The 24106-nt window shown below is 46.8% G+C and overlaps 2 pseudogenes; both read right to left on the reverse strand.

Moving 5' to 3' along the window:
- Positions 1 to 6067: 6067 nt before the first annotated feature.
- LOC119403684 (5S ribosomal RNA) lies at positions 6068 to 6187 on the reverse strand (annotated as a pseudogene).
- A 15875-nt stretch (positions 6188 to 22062) lies between these two features.
- Positions 22063 to 22130, reverse strand: LOC119403690 (U6 spliceosomal RNA; annotated as a pseudogene).
- Between the last annotated feature and the right edge of the window lie 1976 nt (positions 22131 to 24106).

Here is a 24106-nt window from a genome sequence, read left to right on the forward strand (position 1 = left end):
ATAACTTCTTTTTTTTGTCTGCTTTGCTTTTATAACACCGAATTAGCAAGCTAGCAGAGCTGAAAAAAACTTAGTAAGAAGTGGGGTTTAAAGCACGAACGCCTATTCGACAACGTATAGCCAGCCCGGTCATAATACGCTTCGACGACTCAGCAATGTATTCTGTCATCGCGTGACCACGAAAGCGTAGGTCGCAGTAAAGGACAGAACTGCGTCATACGCTCTGTGCGGCTTTCGTGCCTTGCGACTTAAAGTGCGGCACTTCGATACCACGTTAATGGGGGCCGGCATTTGAATATTTTAAAGCTCGTTTGCATATCAATAGCTGAGTATAATAAAAGCGCAATTTTTTTTTGTTTCAATAAGCGCGTAATTTTTGATCGCTATGGAGCCCCTGCCAAGTTTTTAATTGCGATCACGTCATCACTACGCATTTTGATCAGTCGGAATTATTTTTAACGAGACAATGAAGAGAAATGCGTAATCAGTTTAGCGCGTTAAGGAATAATCTCAATAACCTACGTTCATTTATTTCGCTATGAAAGAATGGCTACTGCAATAGGTTACAAAGGCAAAAATTTCATTTTTGTATAATGTCTCGTGAGTATATCAGCGCCGGTGTGTCCGTCTGACGTCACAGATTCCAAGCTATATTCCCGTATTTCCTTCATTGTGGTGCAAGGCAAATTTTCGGAGCTGTTTCGTCCCGTACTACAATGGAATGCAATGTTATAAGGTCTTTAACAATAAATCGTGCTAACTACAATCCTGAGAGTAGATTCTGCCGAATTCTGTGGCTTCACCAGGGGCTGGTGCAGAAATTCCAAAGCGGCGTCATCAACCACATTTTCTTTTATGGATATGATGTAAAGGAGATGTTGGCACACAGATAAGCTGCCGGCTACTCAGTAGCTCTTGCACGGATCGAGCATACAACAGAACAAGTAAACATGCAGTACATGAAAACACGCACACACACAAACACGCACATACACATACACATATCGTGTCAAGCAGCACCATAACAACGTAAAAGAAAATTCAATTAATAATGAATCTAATGATGTCTGTGGTCACCATGGGGATGAATCCACACATACGGGCAACAGTCAACACATCATAATAAGTACACACTTCATCCTTGACTGTTTGGCTTGTCAAAAGCGAGTTCTCATATCCTAAAGAGCGCAGCTACCCGCCACGGTGGTGCTCGACTGCTTACCCGAAGGTCGCGGGATCGAATCCCGGCGACGGTGGCCGCATTTCTACAGAGGCCAAGTGCTAGAGGTCCGCGTACTTAGATTTAGGTGCACGTTAATGAAAACCATACGGTCAATATTTCAAGAGCTATGCAATACGGCGTCCCTCATAATCGTATCCTCATAAACCTAAATCCCTAAAACCCTCATAATCGTCCCTCATAAACGTAAACGCAAAACCCCCAACAATTATTAATATTGAAGAGCGCAGCAGCGGAACTTCCGGTGGCCACATAGGACAGTAATTAGAAATGCAATTTAATTACTTTTTATTAGTAATTTTTTCCATCTCTGCTCCGAAACCAGTGGACGAGAGCCCGTCCGGGAAGAGTAAAGACGCGCGCATCGCGACAGGGTGTGGTCTTTATCGGGAAGAGCCGGTAATCCTCTCTCGGAAGCCACGACCGAGCAGCCACCGGTGCGTTGTCCGCAACAGACCTCCATTGACGTCATCGGCGAAGACCCAGCGCAGAGCCGCTGAAGTTCAAGTAAGGATTCCGGGGAACTGCAGAATATCGACGTGCGGCACGCTGCCAGTGAAAATAGGTACATCACCGCACCTTGAACTGATGCGGCCTCCGTCACAAGCATGGTCGGCGACTTCTCCGTCATCCCGTCTCTAGCGCCCTGTTTTAAAGAAACACTAGAGTGAACAACTGTCGTTTTAGACTAATATAATTATTCTTTGGGAACTCTACTGACGTTAACTTAATGAAGAAAATGGCCAGGAAAAAGACGATGTTTAATGAAGCGTGGAAAGCGGGTTTCTAGCCTGCTCCTCCTCCACGCGGGGCAAGGCAGAGAAAGAGGGATGTATGATGAGAAAATGGTCAGAATTAAATTTTTGCAATTCGTGCCGTAACCCTGAACGCCGGTGTAATTTCAAGGCCCCTTTTCTTTCGTGCATTTTGGCCTCATTGGTCAAGGCAACTTCCCGCAATGCGCCACGTTAGGTCTGTCTGTGGGTCCCTCGGAACAAAACAGAATTCGTTATTTCTACCGATAAAGAATTGCACAGGCCGTTGGAGTGTTAAATAAATGACGTCACAGCGCGGTTGCAGTATTAACGTGGCTACAACATGTTCCGGAATTTGATGCTGATATTTCAAAACTCATCGATTCATCAAGATAAAATTTTATTCCCTCGATCAGTCCGTGAACGGCGGTGCAATGTACCATGACGTCATGAGGGCCAAGACAGAACGAATGCATCGCATGCAGTACTGTTATATATTGCTTTTATTAATTACCTTTCACTAGCAGCGTCGTCATACTTAGCCCTATTGCTGAACTCGAGTAGTATTCATACGTCACAATAATGCCAATGACGTCAGGCCGCTGTTTTGAGAAAGATTTAAAAACAGGTTTTCAATATTTAGGCAGAAACTCCCTGCTGATTAGTTGAAAAATTCGTAAACAGGGTTTGCGTGCTGGAGGCCACGTTTCGACAAGCGGACTCGTCTTCTTTAATGCTGCAACCGCTTCAAGGCTCCTGCAATGCACGAACCCTGTTTACGAATTTTTCATCACAAGATTCCATCTTCCCCTGACTCCCGCTGATGAGTTGTGATACACAGTGCTAACCATTCTTGGGAGCTGCACATGGACCTAACATACTGTGGCTGGAAAGGACGACAAAAACACGGGGGCGAGAACGTCGTAATAAGATATACTTGTACGCTGTGATGATCTCCAAGTGAATACGTTTTACCATGAATCGCGTGGTGTTCATTAAAGGCACTATACGATGGCTTTCTCTCTCGCTCTCTCTCTGTGTTTTGTGCTTTTCTTCAGCGCATGATTTGCCGACTCACACGCATGATTTCCCCCTAACGCATCCGTACGGGTTGTCAACCGCTGCAGCCTTTTTATTTTATATTCTTTCTTTTTTCCAAAGATGCCCGCGCGAGGACTTTTTCGCGCGTGCGGGTATTTTGCTACACGAACGGATTAGAAGAGATCGGTTCACATCACGGCAAAGAATGCTCCCCACTAAATGACCAACCTTCAACAATTTCATAACCTTCGTAGTTGCTATGTGCGATAACTTTATCCGCTAGAAACGTGTGGCGAAGCTGCTGCAGTTAGTAAAGCTACAAGGTGGGTTATAGTTGGTGTTCATTCATGCTAATGCTGCACTAGTAATAATAAATGTTGGGTTTTTGTGTCCGCCGTAGCGGAGGGCTCCGGAAATTTGGACCACCAGGGGTTCTTAATGTGCGCCTAAATCTAAGCACACGAGCCTCTAGCATTTCGCCTCTATCGAAATGCGACCACCGCTGCCGGGATTTGATCCCGCGACTTTCAGGTGAGCAATAAAGCACCGTAACCACCAGACCACCGTAGTGAGTGTTAATGCTACCCTATAGAGTTAAACTACACTTCACTTACGCATATAGCGCCCGCTTATAAGTAGCCACTGTACTGAATAAGAGGCTGGGTCCGAACTAGTTGGTACACTGACATTACGAAACCGTTAAGCGCACAAAGACGGGAACAAGAAGACGACACACCAACTGATGTTTATTGCAACACAAAAACGCCATATATGTAGTCTCTTCACTCAGAAATGGCTACTGCGCATGTTTGAGAGCGGAGCTATCAGCTTCTCTCTTATTCCTACACTCTCCTTTTTTTTTCTCTTTTTTTTTTCCGCGCTAACGATAACAGGCATTGTTAGCGCGCGCATGGTAACTGGGCGGCACAGAAAGAGCACTTGAATCACACAAGCATTTCTTTAACAAGAATCATAAAGGCAAAACCAACAGGGTGAAAAGGTGACGTACCAAAAATGAACGAGGGTATTACAAATGCTGGCCAGCATAAATGAACAGGAATCAGAAACAATTCCCATCAGATTCCCCAAAGCTTTGCCTCTCAAATCAATCGACTAAAAGCAGCTGGATTTCCTGAGTTTCTTCTATGTGACCTTGCCGAAACCTTGTTGCGCAAGCTCAAGAAAACTAGTGATGTGCCTCGGAAAAACACCGACAAGACAAAAACTGCTGTCATTCCGTACGTACACCAAGTGTCCCATAGGATAAAGAAGGCAGCAGGACGCGCAGGTGTCAGGGTGGTGTTCTCCGCCCCCAACAAACTTGGAGGCCTGTGCAAGCGTGTGAACGTGCGCAGCGAAAAGCCTGACATATGCAGCAAGAAACACGCCACGAGGTTCGTGTCCTGCAAATGCAGAGTCGTGTATAAGGTTCCGCTCTCATGTGAACGTATTTACATCGGCCAAACTGGCCGATGTATCAATGATCGCTTACGAGAACATGCCAACAATTTGAAGCAAAAGTCAGGCAGCAACATCGCCTTACATTGTGCAACTTGCGGTTGTTCTGCCTTTCTTAACCAGACTGTCGTGCTCAGGAAATACCGAGACCAGATTGCTCGGGAAATTCATGAGGCATCATGCATAGAACAGCTCGGATCCAGTTGTGTCAGAGCATGCCATCTGTATCGCTTTCGAAGAAAGAGCTGGCGTTTTTGCAAAACCAGTGACTTTTACTTAGTTTTGCTCTTACGTTTTAGGTTTTTAACCTTTTAAAGGTGCTTTTTTATATCTTTTTACATCATTTTATACTGTTTTACCTTCTCACGATTTCTGTTTTCATACCGTTTTTACCTTTTGACGACTTCCATTGTTTAGCCGCATTTGTTTCTCATTCCTGTTCATTTATGCTGGCCAGCATTTGTAATACCCTTGTTCATTTTTGGTACGTCACCTTTTCACTCTGTTGGTTTTGCCTTTATGATTCTTGTTAAAGAAATGCCTGGTGTGATTCAAGTGCTCTTTCTGTACCGCCCAGTTACCATGCGCGCGCTAACAAAGCCTGTTATCGTTAGCGCGGAAAAAAGAGAAAAAAAAAGGAGAGTGTAGGAATAAGAGAGAAGCTGATAGCTCCGCTCTCAAACATGCGCAGTAGCCATTTCTGAGTGAAGAGACTACATATATGGCGTTTTTGTGTTGCAATAAACATCAGTTGGTGTGTCGTCTTCTTGTTCCCGTCTTTGTGCGCTTAACGGTTTCATAAAGCCACTGTACGTATACGTACACAATACCAGCGAATACGAATAATCCGCTTTGTCATTTGTGTTCATTGGCTTGCGTACTTACGTACAGTGTATGTAATGAGCCTTCAGACTTAACATGAAAGCGCTCATAGCTTAGCAATCACGTGCCGGTACTACGTGAGTCCCTTGAGATCTGTGCTCCTTGCGTCAGGTCGCGTTCGAACCTTACAGAAAACGCTCCCATGCAAGACGCCGGCAACCATCAGTTCCAGCCACGGCCACGAAAGGTCGTTCCGAAAAGGCCTCGTACTCGTCACAAAGCGGACGCAGCGGTCACCCGATGCATTTTCATTGCCCCCGTGCACGTGTCCATTCTGCCGGTTTCTTCAGTGGTTATTGAGGAAAGGAAAAAGGCACCTAATTTCTGTCTGCCTATAGGCGACACGGCGCAGTGCCTTGTATGGGTGGGGGTAAGGAGGGAATAAAAGAATAGTAGGAAAAATAGAGAAAGAAGTGAGAGGGGCACATCCATCCAACGAAGAGAGAAGAGGACAGGAAAGATGGGGGAAACGGCCACGGGAGTTCAGGGACGGGTCCACGAAACACAGCCAGAGGCACGGTGCACAACATCGACGAAGCGGCGGAGGCCCCGACGATGAGCGGCGCACGGCATAGCGGGCGAGGAGACCGTCACGGGGCGCCGATCAGCGAAAGGTACGAGGAGTAATCCAGGACATCGCGGCCGGCACATCCGTCTTGCTTGAAATCCAACGAGCGAATTCAAAAAGAAGGTGCCATCAGCACTCGGTGTTCCCAGGTGGTCTCCCTCACAAGTACTGACCGAGCCCAATGCTGCTTAGCTTCGGTGATCGGACGAGAACCGGCGCATTCAGCATGGTAAAAAGGTCACACGGCCGACCTCGCGTGGTAAGGATGATGGAGGGAGAGAGGAGAAAGGAGGCAATTCCAGGCAATGCGTCCAGAGTCGTGCAATCTACTGGAAGCACACGACGGGCCACATGTCGTTGTTTCTACTTTTGAATGGTGTTCGTTCTTCACCATATTATTTTTTTCATGGCGAAAGCCTTAGGTGCCTCATCAAACGCGAAGATTGACCGTCGGCGTCGGACACCAGCACGAGTGATGCAAAAAATGATCATCACGTGATGACGTCCTCATGACGTCACGGATCGCTAAGGCGTGTGACGTCTCATGACGCCCCATATTCTGGCGTGACGTCACGTGACGTAACGTCACATGATGCCGTCATCACATCCCACGAAACACGAAACCTCTATAAAACGTTTTATAGAGGTTTATAGAGATTTCAAACGTTTTCAAGACGTTTTATAGAGGTTTTGTGTTACATAGCAAACCGGTTGTCCTATACTGGTTAACCTCCCTGCCTTTCCTTCTCTACTATTTCTTCTCTCTCTATTGAAAACCAGTGTTGAAAACGCGCCGAATGGGATGGGCGTGTAACGCGTTGCAGGTGCTAGTCGCGGAGGCCACAGTAATGACGAATTACTTTACCACTCCCAGAAGGCAACACCACCCGCCGACCGGGAGAGTGGTAGATATAAAAGGCGCGTTTGTAACGCCTCTAGAGTCTGTGGCTGTGGCGCAGTGGATAGCGTGCCTGGCATCTGTTGTTGCGGACCGAACGGTCGTGGGTTCGATGCCAGTTGACGGAACTTTTTTTCTTTGACATCTGATCGTGTAAACTTTTTCTACGTCATTTCCGTGACGGAAATACGTCACTGAAGTCTTGGTGGACCCCGGCATAAAACACTTTCGTGTTAAAAGAAAGCAAAGGAACATCTGCAGTAAGTTAGTCAGTCTGTGGGGAATTACCCTTTGAAGGCGATTTGTCATGACACGAAGGTGAAATGTCGAGCGAAGCGTTTGACCCGAGCCGAGATTCCGAAGCTGCAGACAGCATTTCGCAGTCGCCTTGTCTCCGTCAAAGCCAATCTGGGCAGCGCTCGGAGACGCAGTATAAATGTCACGCAAGTGATCATATTCCCTAATAGTATTAATTGTTGGGGTTTAACGTCCCAAAACCACGATATGAATATAGCTTAAGAGTATACGTTGTTGGGCTAGTTGGTTCATAAAGATATGAATATGAATGGAGGTCTCCGGAAATTTCGGCCACCTGGAGTTCTTTGACGTGCACCTAGATCTAAGCACACGGGCGTCCAGCATTTCCGCCTCCATCGAAAATGCGGCAGCCGCGGCCAGGATTCGATCCCGCGACCTTCGGGTCGGGGATCAACCGAGGAATTCATTTTTGGTGAGCACAAGCATATTACCATGCGTGCTGTTACCAACCGGCTATCTTCGCCACATCCTTGCTTGTATTGGTAACGAATGCTTTGTTTTTAGGGTTAAACCTCTTTCTGAGATAAACGGGGTACACGGGAATAAGCACCGCGCAGGCGCCGATCTGAAGCCGAGTGGGCGAGGAGGGTGTGCGAGCCGTTTCTCGTTTTGTGTAGGATCCAACCAGGCTGTCGCTGCTGGGCGGCGCTTCCTTTCGGCTGGCTATCCGCGGCCGTGTGATTCCCTTTTTAGTTTTCTTCTTGTGCACGAGCAAGTTCGCTCACTAAAGAATTTTCCCTCAGTTTCATTACGCTGTTGGTGCCTGCTTGACCGCATTCTACCTCTACTACGTGACAATATGAGGCCAAAATTAATGAAGCATAGGGGAACTTATTTGGACCTTATAAGTGGGAAAGGGCAAAGTAGAAATAACTGTTTATATCTCTCTTCACTACAAGAATAAGTTGCATTTTTAGAGGTGTTACGCCATAGAGTTTCTTGCAGTAATACCTAGAGGGGAATCTGGCGCTGGTGTCTACGCGGGCTCCTTGAGCGGCGTTTCAACCACCATGGGAATGATGGGAAGTACAGGCTTCGGATTTGCTTCGGATGGATTAGGTTCTCGAGATTCGCGACGCTCGTTTGCCGAGTGTAAAACAAAGCGATATGAAGTTATTTCCAGTTAAGGCTGGCTTCATTCCTTTGTGCGTATAACTTATTGCAAAAAGTTCGCGTGACCGTGAGATGGAACTGAAACCTGGACAAATTCAACCACCAGGGTATGCATTGCTCTGCAATTGTGTTCCAGATTTGGCATCACGATATAATAAATTATTTTCTTTACAACACTTAAAGCAAACGCGCTCGTCTTTCCTTCGAAAGTACGCATTATCTATTTATGGAAATAACAGTACCGCATTGACTGAGAAACACTTAACGTATCATCTGCTGCGATGCCAGATGCGTCTGTCCAAGTGACCTGCTCCCAACGTATCTCTCGTTTTGTGGTGAAGTCGAGTCAGAGGAGCGTGACGGTGCGTCTACTTAGCTTCGCCGTCGTTTTGCAGTCGATTTGAAAGAGTTTTGACAAGTAGCGCTCATTTAAAAAAACGTGAACTCTATGCAATTTCTTGCACTGTCATGGGACGCTACATCTATGCGCAGCGGTGAGTGCGCGACGCTTTGCTAAAACTGTCAAATACAATCTGTAAAGCTGCAACGTGACAGCAAATAAAGAAACCTAGCGGTCTTCAGCCTCTTTGAACAACAAAGGCACTGCTTGAGTGCTTTGTAACGCATCACACTACCCACGCCTCGCGAAGAACGAAACTGAAACTGTAGAAAAAGATCCGTATAGACAGTTCGCTAGCTAACGCTATCCAATCCGTAGCCTGTACTTCCCATCATTCCCATGGTGGTTGAACGATCGCAGCGCCAGTTTCCCCTCTAGGGTATTGTATGAAACTCTATGTGTTACACGAACTGTTCATACATACATACATACATACATACATACATACATACATACATACATACATACATACATACATACATACATACATACATACATACATACATACATACATACATACATACATACATACATACATACATACATACATGTTTTGTGCATCGCATGAATGGAAAGCGTTGCACCTATGTGCCGTATCGCATGACCCATACGTGCAACACACCGTCATGCAGTGTTTAGAGGCACTGAACCGAACTGTCCGCAGTCGCAGTTGCGTAGCGTAGCGTCGGTGAATGAGTCACCAAGAGGTCTTTCACTATCTCTCTCTCTTCGTCTTTGTCGTTGCGACGCCCAACTCACGCGAATCCCAAGCAATGAAAAATACAGTGGGTTTATTTTTTTATTTTTCGTTATTTTTATTCTATTTCTATTGTTTCCACATGGCAGCGCGACGGAGACACAAAACGAGGCTAACTTTTTTTGTGTGCGCGTCGTAATAGGGAATGGCGTTGCCGAGATATTTCGGGGCAGGCCCAAGGAAACAGTCCGTGTCATGCCACCGCAAGCGAGAACATCTTCCTGTCGTATAGATATGGCTCCACGCATATATTTATAACCCGAGGAAAGTTGACGTCGCTGTCTTTTGTGTTTTCACTTATTTTGATAATACTGTGAGGAACTACTTTTGCAAGTAGCAATTTTTTATCTCATTTAGTACCTTCGGGATATTTCTTATTCCTCCATAAATCGTGCTAATGCGCGCGCAGCAATGTTTTGAAAGTTTTCTGCTATCAATAACTGGTATCCTTCTTCTTGTTTGTGCAACATTGGCCGCCTCCCCCTGTGAAGGGGGGCGCCATTTCAGCCCCTCACCTTTACTCATTCGGACCTTTGACGTCATCTTTTAATGCACAGGGTCACGGCTACGCATGCCTTTTGGCGATAATGGCGACCCTTGATGTTGCGTTCTCTTTACCCCCGCAAAGCCAAAGGCGGGCTGTCGTAAGAAGCACGCCATCATCTCACTTTCATTTCTGCATCCATCCATGGCGCCGCTTGTTTCCTTTCGGACTCGGCGAAAGGGGAGCGCTGCGGTGACTCTCGAGCCCCAGTGACGCCCGCTATGCTCGCCTATGCTCGCCGCTATTAGTGCTTGTGCTTTGACTTTTCATTTTCTGGGCACAAGTTCGCCTAATAAAGAGTTTCGTCCTTAACAGCCCGACGGCCGCCTTCTTCACCGTCACGACCACGTGACAATATTGCCTTGCCAACAAGGTTCCCGTGTGAGCACCGAAACGTCAACTTCATTGCGTCTCTCATATCCGCAGTCGCGCTGGGACGTTACACCCCACAAACCGACTACCTAATTTCATTATTTATTGGTCGGTGCAAGATTTATAATTGCTGCACAATACGCCGAATACAACCAATCCAGCATCGACCACGCCAAAATATAGTGTAGCCACAGAAAGTTTCGATATTATTAAAAGAAGTCGACAAGGCAATGAGTCGGCGGCTGGACTTCCGCAGTAGAGACGGAGAGTGGCTGTGATCAATCCCGTCAGTGCCCTCAACCAGGACGACCTATAGTATGGCTCTGTGCACGCGACGCGCGATTGATTAATCGATAAGCCGGCAGTTTACTTCCAAAACAAGGTTTCGCGCATCGGGGCGAAACGCGCCTCTGGGCTACGGAGCGCTCGTTCTGGTGGCTGCGTCAAGTGCTTCCTGGGGGTAGTAAGCGCCTGCCATAATATTTACTACATGCGTAGTAACGGAAGGTAGTAACTGCAAAGTTAGTAACTTTAATGCCACGACATTTACTTCTTGGAGTTACTACCTACAGGGAAGTAGTCATACAAAGTTAGTAACTTTGCTACTCTGACAAGCTCAAATAAAAAAAAATCAAGGCAGCTTCGCACTATAGTGGTGCCAAGCCTGAAGGAGGTGCGGAGCTGGGCGGCCTTCTTTGTTTCTCTTCGGTTTTGTCTTTCTTTCCTCCGCTCTTTCTTTTTTGTCTTTTCCGGTTCTTTTCTGTCTTTTTTCTTTCTTTATTTCTATTTATTTCTATTTTTCTTCCTATTTTTCCCCTTTCTTTCTCTCTCTCTATTTCTCGCTTCCTTCCTCTTTTCTTTTTTCTATTTTTATACGTGGTTTTGCCTGCGTTACGCCAAGAGACGACAGCATACGACAGCACACGACATCCCGGGACCCTCAAGTGCTCCGCACTTGATATCATCATAAAGGAGTTCGAAGAACAACAGGGAAAAACTTCTCCTTGGCGCTAGCGCGCGCTCAATATGCTACAGATGGCTATGCTATACGTGGTTTTGCGAGCGTTACGCCAAGCTACATGAAACGACGACAGCGTACGACAGCATACGACAACAGCCCGGGCCCCTAAAGTGCTTCGCACTTAAAATTGAGACCGTATGGCATAGTCTCTTCATGTGATTACCCTGGTAAATACATGTTATTGAAATACATACCATATAGTGACATGATAATAATGTATACAAACGCACATACATGTAGACACGCACAGAATATCAAGGCTTTAGCGACACACACTAACAGCAACCTAAAGGATAAATATAGCCCTACTTCGGGGTAGCACACGTTGTACAGGTCAGCTAACCATGAACTTACATTTGAAGTTTTGGACCAGGATTTTTAGGGGCGAAGCTCCTCTTAGTCTAACCTTGTCCGGCGTAAGGCGTAAGGCGTCCGGCGTAAGGCGTAACCGGCAGTATACTACGACCCATCACCGATCCTTTGCAAACTGCCCACTTCTTCGTCTTTGCAAACATCCCACTACGACCCATCACCGATCCATCACTTCACCGACCATAAAGCCGTTATAATGAAGGGGGAACGGAAGCCACGTCTAGCTACCACTTACGATTAATAAAATTTCTTGTATAAATATATACAGTGTTTGTCACGTCTTTGATGATGTACTGGGCTATCGCTTTGATTACTGCTGGGCGAAACCACTGAAGATTTCACGGTGTAACCACGATTGCTTCAGGAGCTTCGCCCAAGCTCTTCATCGTTCACCCGTGGATATGCTGTGAGTTTTTATACTTCACTACTTGCATATATGTGTGCCATGACATAGCATAAAACTTTTATTCTAACATAATTAAGAAATTATAGTTTGGCTAAATTCTTCATATAAAGATGTCGCAATTGCAGCATAACATGCCGCAGCCGATAGAGGTAGTATCGTCTACTAACTCGTCACGTACGCAAGCAGTAACCTCTACTAACCCTGACACGCTAATCTACTACCTGTAAAGGAGAAAACATTAGTGAAAGGTAGTAAACGTGTCAGGGGGTTGTAAATACTGCAGTTACTACCTGTTTTACAGCCCTTCTTCTGGGGGGAGTGCAGGTCATTCATTTCTTTTCCGGAAGCAAGACATTCTAACTGCACACATTGATATAAGGTTGGAACATCCGAAAATATTTTCGCATAATGCGTTACGCGTAGCTGAAATTTGCGAGCTCATTTCCGAAGAACTAAACCCTAACCTAACCTAACATTACGCTGCAGTCACGTGGTATTTTAAAAATTCGCGCGCGTTAAAGAAAGGCCGGAAAAAATTAAGCAGGGGAGTTATCATACTATAGATTGGAAAATTCGATGTTTCCGAACAAGCGCTACAACATTTTCATTGAAGATTTTTCTCTAGAGTTACTATTTAAAAAGTTCATTCAGCAATCTTCGTTAATTACCGAGGTTTACGGATTGGAAAAAAGCTTCTGACGTGCTCTATAATATATGGCTCAGAACAATACTGCGCTAAGTGGAAACGCGTAGCGTCTGTGCTTAATTTTTTAATACTTGGTGCTTTTTATATGAAACACCCTGTATACATACATACAAACTACAAATTTCGGAGGAGGAGGGCACGAACCTCCAAACCACACCCTTGTCTACGCCAAGCTGCAGACTGCTACAAATAGCAAGAGCGCACCATTCGATAAATAACTTGCTACATTCTGAAATGAAGCCTTCTCAAATCTCTTATATTTGGCTATGCCGCCTTCAGACCATCGTGTATGTTATTATTATTGGTCATTTGCGACGCATTGATTATGGAATGATTAACTGTGATAAGATACAACTATCTCGCACTTCCCTGCGCATACGCTTCTCAACACCACTCGACATCGTGCATCGCCTTGGTCCTCGTGAAATAACCGCGTCGGCGTCCATCCGTGTGGACTGCTGTTTGCATCTCACCCGAAAGTCGCGGGTTCGATCCCGGTTGCATTTCGATGGAGGCGAAGTGCTTGAGGCCCGTGTACTTTGATTTAGGTGCACGCTAAAGAACCCCAGGTGGTCGAAATTTCCGGAGCCCTCCACTACGGCCTTCATCATAACCATATCGTGGTTTTGGGACGTAAAACCACAGAAATTGTTATTAAGGTGAAAGCCTTAGATGCCTCATCAAACGTGGAAATTGACCGTCGGCGTACCGCGGCGTCGGCGTTAACACAAGTGATGCGATCTATGACGTCATGAAGACATTACAGATCACCAGATTTGGTGATGTTATCATGACGTCACATAACGTGACGTCACACGATGACATCATCGCATGATATTGTTGCTTGGTCAAAGGTGGGCCGATCACGGAGGCAGTGCATAACCAGGTAAGGTGCACAAAGCTTTCGGAAGGGGGCGGGGGAGGATCATTACGTCTAAAGTCACTGGAACGGGAAAAGTACCGCGTTCTTTTTCTCTTCGCCGCCGCGCCCTTTCGGCAGCTTCACCACATAAATGGTCCAGCTCGCTCGCCTCGCTACCGTCTCCCCGCCGCCGACGCACGGCGCTTTGAAGGGCGATTGTTTTTATAGCCCCAGAAAAGCGTGCAGGAACATTACGACATTCCGTATCGTTCTGACACTTCATCGCAAGCCTGTTGAGGCATCGATGAAGGCCTGGGTGCTGCGCTTTCGGGTGCAGTAACCGGTGGGAAACGGGCAAAGCCCTCTTTGCTATTCCCAGCGGGAAAAAGAATGCCAAGCGAAGGGCTGTGTGGCTGCACAGAATACGGCGCGAAAAATTTGTTCCCACGACTGATACCCGCCTTTGTGAGGCAAGCGTTTCATTGAGAATTCGCAAATGTTGTTTCGGGGAATGTTGGCATCTCCGCTGCACTAGTGCACCTTGTTTCGCGTGGTTGCTGCAGAAGGTTCATGCACAATAACATTGCCGGGCAGCTCTTAATTATGTTTGGCGTAAAATTGACGCCTTTGGGCTCACATATAACGATCAGTGCGCCACGAAAACTGACTGCTACAGATTTGTATTCTGTGACGTGACTGTATTACGAACATAAGTAACAGTGTGTGCCATGAAAATAATGGCACGCATGTAATGTAAGGCATCATTTACATGCCATGCTCATGGTGCACTCGCGGCCGGTTCGCTGGCTTGATATGCACCAGAATTGGTAGCGCGTGACGTGACTGTATAATTGTGCCTTTTGTGTCAATCCGGCAGATCCCACGAATTGTGGGAATTAATCTAATGCGAAGCAGCCAACAAAGAGCTGAATATATCGCCTTGTTCGTCTTTGAGGCAAATGAAATCATTCATGTCATGACATCTAGTTCACTATATATCGCATGTTTGTCATGCATGCATGCATGTAGAATCTGGTATATACAACGCATGACCTGTAATTTATGTTTGTCACGCACCCATGTCATGCCATACCAAATTTGGTATACATCCAGTTAACAAAACGGCCGGAAGCGCACAAAGACAGTGTAATGTAAACCATGCCGTACATGTCATGCATGTCATGGTTTTCATGTTACCACCTGTCATTCATGTTCGTCATACAGTCACCTCGCGCTATACCAATTTTGGTGCATTTCAAGCAACCGAACCGGCCGCGAGCACGCTATGAGCGTGGAGTGATGCTGTACATGACATGCAAGTCATGATTTTTATGTTACCACCTGTCACTAACGTTCATCATACAGAAATATTTTGCCATATCAATTTTGGTATATATGCATCTCACTGAACGACCGCGAGCGCCCCGAGACCATGTCATGTAAATCATGTTTTACATGGTATGCCTGCCATGATTTGCACGTTATGACCAGTAACTTATGATTTTCATACACTCTTGTCACGCCATATCAATTTTTATGTGTATCAAGCTAGCGAGGCGGTCGCGAGCGCACCATGAGCGTGGCATGTAAATCATGTCGTACACGGCGTACATGTAATTATTTTCATGTTACCACCTGTAGTTTATATTCGTCATATAGTCATGTTATGCCATACCAAATTTGGTATCCCATTAACGAAACGGCCAGGAGAGCACATAGTCGTGGGCGGCTAGATAGATAGATAGATAGATAGATAGATAGATAGATAGATAGATAGATAGATAGATAGATAGATAGATAGATAGATAGATAGATAGATAGATAGATAGATAGATAGATAGATAGATAGATAGATAGAATGTTCAAACTCGCAGAAGTTCACTAAGAAATAATTCGCATTTATTAAATGGCGACAGCCGAGAGCGTAAATGCCGCGCAGTTTGCATTTCTTTATCGCGTTAGTACGCGTGCGTGCGCGTGTAGGCATGTGAAAACTGCCGCTATTTCTTTCTTAATCAGTTAGAGAACAACGGTATGCTTCATTCGTGGCTGCAAAAGCGCACGCAATGCCTAAAACATGAGTGACTCTGTTGTGAAATGAACACCGCGCGGCCGCAGCTTCGGCCGCGCTGGACCAAATATGGCGGCCGGCAGGACGGTCGCGGTACTTTTCCCGTTCCAGTGACTTTAATTACGTCGACTGAGAAGAAAAATAAAGATACGGCTTTCGCCTTCGAGTCGGCTTAAGCGAACGCATAACGGACCCAGTGAGTTTTTTTTGTTTTCATTTCGACATACTATTAATGGCGCAGTTCATAAACAATATATCGAATTAAAGGGAGTAAAGAGCAAAACGATTTTTCTCATATTAGTAAGGTACTCTTTCACGATACCAAAACCACCACGCTCGCTGCAAGAAGATGCTTAGTAAGCGAGAAAACGCGCAAAAACAAAATGCGGGTGGCGACGTCACCTTGAAGTTTCTGCACCACTCACCGTGAGATCACACGTTTTGACGGCGCCTACTAGGGACTATGTAGTTCCTAATTGGTAAAAATGAAGTAGATTGACCTCTGAGGGGGCCATAGACTTAAGATACCAAGCTTGGGGTAATTTTGTTGAGCCAATGGCGCCAAAATATGATAAATACACTTTGAAATCTGTGACGTCAGGCGGAGAGATTTCGGCGCGAAATTGAAAAATGAAACATTGAACTGGATGTTCTCCTCCGTTAATAGACCTATGATGGCGAAATTAACGACATTATAGTTCTCAGAGCACAATTTATCGATCTAGGCCGATTCATTGTATCTCTTTAAGGCTCATTCACACCGAAGGCGGGGCGGCCAAAGCGGAAAAGCGGTGAGGCGGAAAGCGGGAAAACCTCCTCTCCAGGCGGCAAAAGCGGGGCGGAAAACGAGGCGGCAGGTCCGATCGCTCTCGGACCAATTTTTTGCCGCTCGCCGCTACTCGCCGCTTTGCCGCAGCCAATCAGAACGCGCTGCGGCGGTGGCGCGGCGGTGGTGCGGGTGTCTCTTTGGGAGAAGCCGTGCCACGTGATAGCGACACGTGCGCTAAAGCGCGAGAGGCCCCGCCTCCTCGGCCGCGTGGGCAGCCAAGAAAGCCATGCGGTCTGAACAGGTACGCGCGCTCGCCGCCTCGCCGCCTTGAAAAGCCCGCTCGGCCGCTTTGCCGCCCCGCCTTCGGTGTGAATGTACCTTTAGTGTACACAAGCGATTAACACTGCACCAAGTCATACACTGCCTCGAACTGAAGCAAGGACGAGCTAAACGCACGCACTTTTTTTAAGCCTTTCCCATGTCATCTTAATCTCTATATGCAGCATTTAATTTCCCCTTAACGGGAGCCTAACGTTACATATAATTAGCACGCACGTGTGTCTGGGAGCTTATTTTCGTTTTAATGATGAAGGCACGGTGGAAGCACTTAGCTACAGTAGGCTATAACATGTGTGTATGCTTATGCGAATGTTTTTTTCGCTGTCTTAAACAACAATCATCGTCTGGATACCTTTTTAAACTTGACACGTCAACTGAGTTCCCTTGCCTCGAATGTTGACGCGTGCATATATTTCGTACGGAATGCAATAGCAGCACAGGCGCGTTCGTCACGACACTGCCTTCGGTTCATCAGCACAGTATACGGTGACGCCTTCACTGATGTCATGGCATGCGTTCCCTGACGTCAAAAAAGAAGGTCAAAGCTCCCGAGGGTAATGAACTATATACATAATTAAAGGGACGGGGGAGCAGAAACAAAACAGAAAGAACAGGTTGCTCCTCCGCTTGCTTTATTGCGAGAGCACTTATATGGACACTCCAGGCACATTTTTTGCCGTCGCCGTCATGTTCTGTACAGAGCCCGAATCGATAACGTCGTGCCGCGCGTCGTATGTTCTATGAGCGAGTGTAAGCACGCGAACGCTGCCGACGCACGGGGCTCAAGCAGAGATGGAACGAGCCGGTCGCCCCAGTCGTGCGAAAGGCGCACGGAGATAAGAGCCGAAAGAAAAAGGGGAGGGGCTGCCAGCTTATCGGAGGAAATGTGTGCTACGACCGTCCGGACGTGGTCACTCGCCGTAGCGCTCGTCGAGCAGACGGCTTTGTGCGTGCTGCGCGCTCGTCGCAGTTTGCGTTGAAGCTGCGTAGAGCGCGAAGGCCACTTCGCTCGCTGCAGCGGCCGCATTTAAATGCCTTGACACCACCGCCCGAGAGCATTCAGAAGCCTCTTGCATAGAGTCGCCTGGTTCTCAGTACGTCAGCGTTCCGACCTTAACATTATTCAGCACGGAATTTACTTTCTAAGCTGCTGCTCAGTGAGGGTGCTCTTTGATAACGGTAATGGTCAGTGCGCGTGATCCACTGGTCCTTTACGATATGTACTTGCTTTGTCGGTTCAGCCTGGCACGTAGTCTAAGTCTTTATGGTTCAATCGTGTGAATATCATACGTAACTTTCGTTAATGTATTCCTCCGGGGTCGAGCAATGCTTCAATATAGCTTGCTGTATCATAGGAATACAAATGTAATGTTTATTAGAATGATATAAAAACGGAGCCAACACTGGAACCACAGACGTTAATCTGATACGACGCCTGTGTCGAAGGGGTACATAGATAGTCAGCACCACAACCGCAATTGACGTTGCACCGACATTACGCCTGCATGGGCTGTTTTTACAAACCACTTTATAGACCTGGCGTGGCTCTGTGGTAGAATACCTGATTGCCACGCAGAGTTCTTAGGTTCGACTCCTGCTGGGACCCTAATTTTTATTCTTTGCATTAGTCGGGTACGCTGCCGATGTCGGTTTTTCTTAACGCCCTCGCATTTAAATTAACAATGTCTGCTCTCGCCGTTCCTGGGTTGATATAAACTGCCAGTCAACTATGGCGCACACCTGTACACCGCGGCCCGTGGTAAACGGGTATGTGTCACACGTGTCTCGAAGAAAGGGTTTGACGACGTACGCGAAAACATTTTCACGTTATTTATGTCATAACCGACATTCATATTCGTCAAATTCTCTTACCCTCTCATGCCAATTTTGGTCTACACCAAGTTAAGGAGGCGAATATGAAAGCACCCAAATGTAGGCGGCTAGATAGATAGATAGATAGATAGATAGATAGATAGATAGATAGATAGATAGATAGATAGATAGATAGATAGATAGATAGATAGATAGATAGATAGATAGATAGATAGAAATGTTCAAAGTGCCAAAGGTTCGCTAAGAAATGCTTCGCATTTAAAATGTTTCTGGTGGACGGTAGCACTAGCAGCGTAATCTGCTTGAAAGAATTTGTGTAGCGTGGTCAGAATAGCACTGTGGCTTGCACGAAACTGATTGGCTCACGACAACAGGTTAGAAGTATATAGTGAATCTTAAACCCAGATTACCAGTCGGCATGTCAAGAAACATTCTGCGGAGTGAGGCAAAACGGCGGCAAGTGAAAAAAGTGATCTGTCGTTTCCGGTTCATTGCAAACTGCACAGAGGTTAGTTAATGAGAAACCAGATTTGTGAAGATAAAAATTTAACCGGGGAACTCTACAGCGAAAGCTTGTGAGAGTCACCTCGTACTGACGTGAAAAGCTTTTGGTAGTGTTCCATGAGAACTTAGGTGCCGCTTTAACGAAAAAAAAAAAATTTAGCTACGCGAACGCCGCAAAGACGAAGGGAACGCGCCTCTCGAGCCACGCTTGAGAACAGGCGTACTAATATTTCTTGTATCGTTTCGTGCTCACCTTCGCATGAGACGTATTAGATTTTTGCATTACCAAACATCTTGCCTCTGGCCCTTTACTGCGCTATTAGGCTGGCTCTGTAGAGTGCGGCGCGCTCAGATGACTCACGAAATAAAAATCGACGCACGTATCAAGCGGTTTCTTGACGCTCTTGCTAGTGTCAGGTCTTCGTCAGAATATTAACCATGCAGTCAGTGCATTGACATATGAGTCGGAATGTAGCTGTACTTACATAAAAAATAGAACATTGCTTTTAACGTTGATGTATGTGTTCTTCGCGACATCTTCATATCCGGTTCTTTTTGTGTGTGTGTGTGTGTGAGCCCCCTCCATGTTTACGTGCGTCAATTGTTTTGAACGACTGACATGCATTTTTCTGTCTGTATATCTCAAGGCGAAAGCCTGGTGTCTCATCAAATGCGAAAAGTCACCGTCGACGTCGGCGACGTCAACACGAGTGATGTCAAAATCACCAACATGCGATGACGTCACCAGATGACGTCATCATGACGTCACAGGTCGCCACAATATGTGACGTCATCGTGATGTGGCGTCACATGTTGACGTCATTACATGACATCGTCGCTTGGACATTACAAAGGTGGGCCGATCACGGGGGCACTGCAAAACCTTCCAATTACCCCGATCTTGGAGGCAGTGCAAAACCAGGTTGGGTGCGGTAAGCTTTCGGGTGGGATCAAAACAATCGAGTCAGAGGGAAAAGCAGATGGCTTTCGCCTTCGAGTCGTCCTAGGCAAATGCATAAGGGAACGTGTGACCTGCGTGTTTTATTTTCATGTAGTCATTAGTTCATTCAGGGTGACTGCGCACGTATATTAACTGCGCAAACACCATGCACTGTATTCGTACGAAGACCTCACGCTTAGAGCAGCCGAAACGCCAACAAGTCACCTGACGCTAGCGTCTACTCCTTTAACCTATATATACATATATACATGGGAACAACGGACACGTCTTGCTCCCGTTTCAAACTTGGAGAAGACTTCGGAAGTGCTGCGATGAAAAAAAGTATGACAATTTATAAAACGGGTGGACCACCCATATCCTGGATGCGGCGCCATTCGGCGTGTGTGCCCGCGAGTACGCAACGAGCGACCACGCGTGCTTACGTCTTTGAGGAAGTGGACAAGTGGACGTCGCTGAGTCACACGCGGCCACGTATCTCTGCCGGCCGAGGGGCGCGGGAAAGACTCGACCGTGGCGGGTCGCCGACGCGCGTGACACGAATTACGAAGCATAGGCAGAGAAAAAAAAATAAAAAGACTACGAGAGACGCCCGGTGATAACCGCAAAGGAAGGGCAGCCGATCCTTCTGAAGGTCACGGAACCAGTGGACGCAGTGCGCATGCCCCGTCCCATTTGCAGTGACACTTATACAAAGAACGAATGAAGGGGATTGGATCAGGGCCCTGTTTCTTTGTTAGAGACAGCCTAAGGAAGCCAACAGACGATGAAGCCAAAGAAGGCATTAAGGACATTATTTCTAGTTTTTTTGTTTAAACTGCGGTGGGTGGTAATTACGACACAAATGGAACACTTGAAGCGATATATGCTAGCAGAAAAGAAATGAAACGCAATGTAACCTTGTCAGGTTAAAGTGTCAGCCTTTTTTCTTTCTTGGTGGCGCAAGGCAAAATGGTGCTCCCTTATTAGGTTTATTTATTTATTTATTTATTTATTTATTTATTTATTTATTTATTTATTTATTGAGTTGTTTATTCTGTTATTTACCAATAACACATTGCACATGTATTTCGAGCCTGAGATCTGATTCTTTTGATGCAAAAATAGAACGCAACTGACCTGGGCAGGGATACTATAGCTAGCTACACTTAAATACAATTAATTACGTAAAAATCCATAGATCAACGCATTACCGTCTTCTCTTTCTTGCAAAAGGTTATGGGGCGGCTTGTGTTTGCACTAATAAAATTAGTTGTGAGACATATCATATCTGGGGTTTAACGTCCTAGAACCACGATATGATTGTAAAGGACGCCGTAGTGGAGGGCTCCGGAAATTTCAACCACCTGGGGTTGTTTAACGTACACCTGAATCTAAGTACACGGGCCTCAAACATTTCCGTCTACATCGAAAATGCAGCCGCCGCCGCCGGGATTCGATCCCGCGACCTTCGAGTGCCATAACCACTAGACCACCGTGGCGGGGCTTAGATGTGAGACAGCGCTCGTGTTTGTGTCTCTTCTTTGCCTCTCTCCTCGTTCGTTTAGCGCGAAACCATTGAACCTGTTTGACTTCATCCAACTCCCCCGAATGTCAGTTGTTCTGCTTAATTGAAATCTTACGGCCTTCTCTTGAATTCGTTCGAGAGTGTACACCGGGACTTATTCGTATAAAGCAGATTTAGAACACGATGTTATCAGAAAAGACCCGTCGTGTAGCGTCATGTAGCGTCGTGTAGCGTGTAGCAAGGACTAACCAGGCAAGAAGAAGCACGAATTCACCGGCTGAGGCTCCACGAACTACTTTAAGCGCAAGATCAAACAGTCAGACTCTCCTACGTGCACCGCGTGTAAGGCTCGGGAAGATTTAAAACAACTGGCGCAGGGGCCATGCTAATCTTCTCTGTATCGTTCCAATTTTAGTATATGTACTTTGGAAGAGACACCACTCCGGATCTGGTATTTACCAAAAATGCGGTGGGAGTACAGTGGGCTAACTTGCAGGAAAGCCTGGGAAGCGATCACTTTATCCTCTCGGTCACGCAGGAAACCCCGGTGGCTCCACGTGAGGAGTACAAGGTGACGGACTGGGACGAGTTTAGAAAGCGCCGCAAGGCGGATCAGGCCCAATATGACACGTTGGAGGAACTCTTCTCGCGATTAGCGGAGGATGCGCTCCTCGCAACCAAGACGGTCGACACTGACCTACAGGTGGATGCAATGGACTCGCGTCTTGCGCATTTGTTGGAGGCTAAAAAATCGCTGGTTTAGAGATGGCGCATACAGAAGCTCAATAGGAGGCTGCGTAAGCGCATAGCGCTTCTCAATAAAGAAATCGAGGACTACAGTCAGGAGTTATCTAGGCAGCAGTGGAATGAAATTTGCTCAAAAGTAGACGGGCAGATGCGCACAGGAGGCAAATGGAACCTCTTGAAGGTACTCCTCAATGAAACTAACTCGAAAAGTAATCAGAGGTTGGCAATTGACCGATTAGTCCAAGCACAGAGGAGCAGTGGAGTCGATGACACGACTGTACTTAAGGAATTGGCAGAACGATACCTTCCGATTGGCCCCTCCGGGGACTGGGACTACCCGGACTACCGGGGAGGGCCGCTGGAAGAAATCGACTCGCCCTTTACGAAACTTGAGATCGAAGAGGTGCTTCATGCGCTTAATAGTCGCTCAGCCCCGGGTCCTGACGGAATTACGAACAGGCTGCTGCGTAATCTCGATGATAGGTCCATCGATAAGTTAACAAAGGAGGTCAATCTCCGCTGGGCAGAAGGCCGAGTGCCGGAGGCCTGGAAGACCGCCTCGGTGGTACTCATTCCCAAGCCGGGCAAGGCACTCGCCAAGGAGAACCTACGTCCCATCTCCCTAACATCTTGCGTAGGGAAAGTGATGGTGCATGCGGTACACAACAGGGTCTCTCGGTATGTCGAGGATAAAGAGCTCTTTCCACACAACATGGTAGGCTTCAGGCCGGGTCTCTCCACCCAGGATGTGATGCTCCTGATTAAGAGGCAAATTATCGACCGACGAACCCTAGATATTCGGGGAATATTGGCCCTAGATCTCGCCAAAGCGTTTGATACTATTTCACATAAGTTCATCCTGGAGGCGGTCGAGAGCATGGGGTTGGGACCAAGGTTCCACGCCTATGTTCGCGCCTTCCTCAGGGACCGCAAAGCAACCATAAAGATTGGGCAGTCAAAATCGGGAACCTTCACCCTGGGTGCGAGGGGCACGCCGCAGGGTGCGGTAATTTCGCCTCTCTTGTTCAACATAGCCATGAAAGGCCTCTCGGAGCGTCTTTCCACTGTAGCCAATACAAACCACGCCCTATATGCCGACGACATTACTGTCTGGTGCATGGGAGGTTCGGATGCTGAGGTGGAGGAAGCGCTCCAGATGGCGCTGTCTATCACAGAAAGTTTTTTGGAGGGCACGGGGCTTCGGCTTTCACCCTCCAAATCGGAGTTGCTTCTCTACAGACCTGTTAGGCGTGGGAGGAGGCCCCACTCACCGCTTGATCAGGTACAGATTGCGCTAACCACAAGGGACGGGCAAGCGATTCCCAGAGTGAACTGCATTCGGATATTAGGCTTCCTCCTTGAATGCAACGGCAGAAACACACATGTTTTGGCCCGCATCACCTCCAAGACGGAGAACATGATTCGGCTTCTTTTACGGGTTTCAAACCGCAGGGGAGGGCTGAGGGAAAGTAATCTCCTTCGGCTCTACCACGCGTTCCTCATGAGCCATATTATTTACGTCGCATCATCTCTAAATTGGTCTAAACGCGAGGAGGATAAACTTGACACTTTAATGCGGAAAAGTATTAAAAGGGTGCTAGGACTCCCCATGAGTACCGGCACGGACAGGCTCATGAACCTGGGCATGCACAACACCCTCTCGGA

The sequence above is a fragment of the Rhipicephalus sanguineus genome, chromosome 8, assembly GCF_013339695.2.
Source record: "Rhipicephalus sanguineus isolate Rsan-2018 chromosome 8, BIME_Rsan_1.4, whole genome shotgun sequence".
Lineage (NCBI taxonomy): Eukaryota > Metazoa > Arthropoda > Arachnida > Ixodida > Ixodidae > Rhipicephalus > Rhipicephalus sanguineus.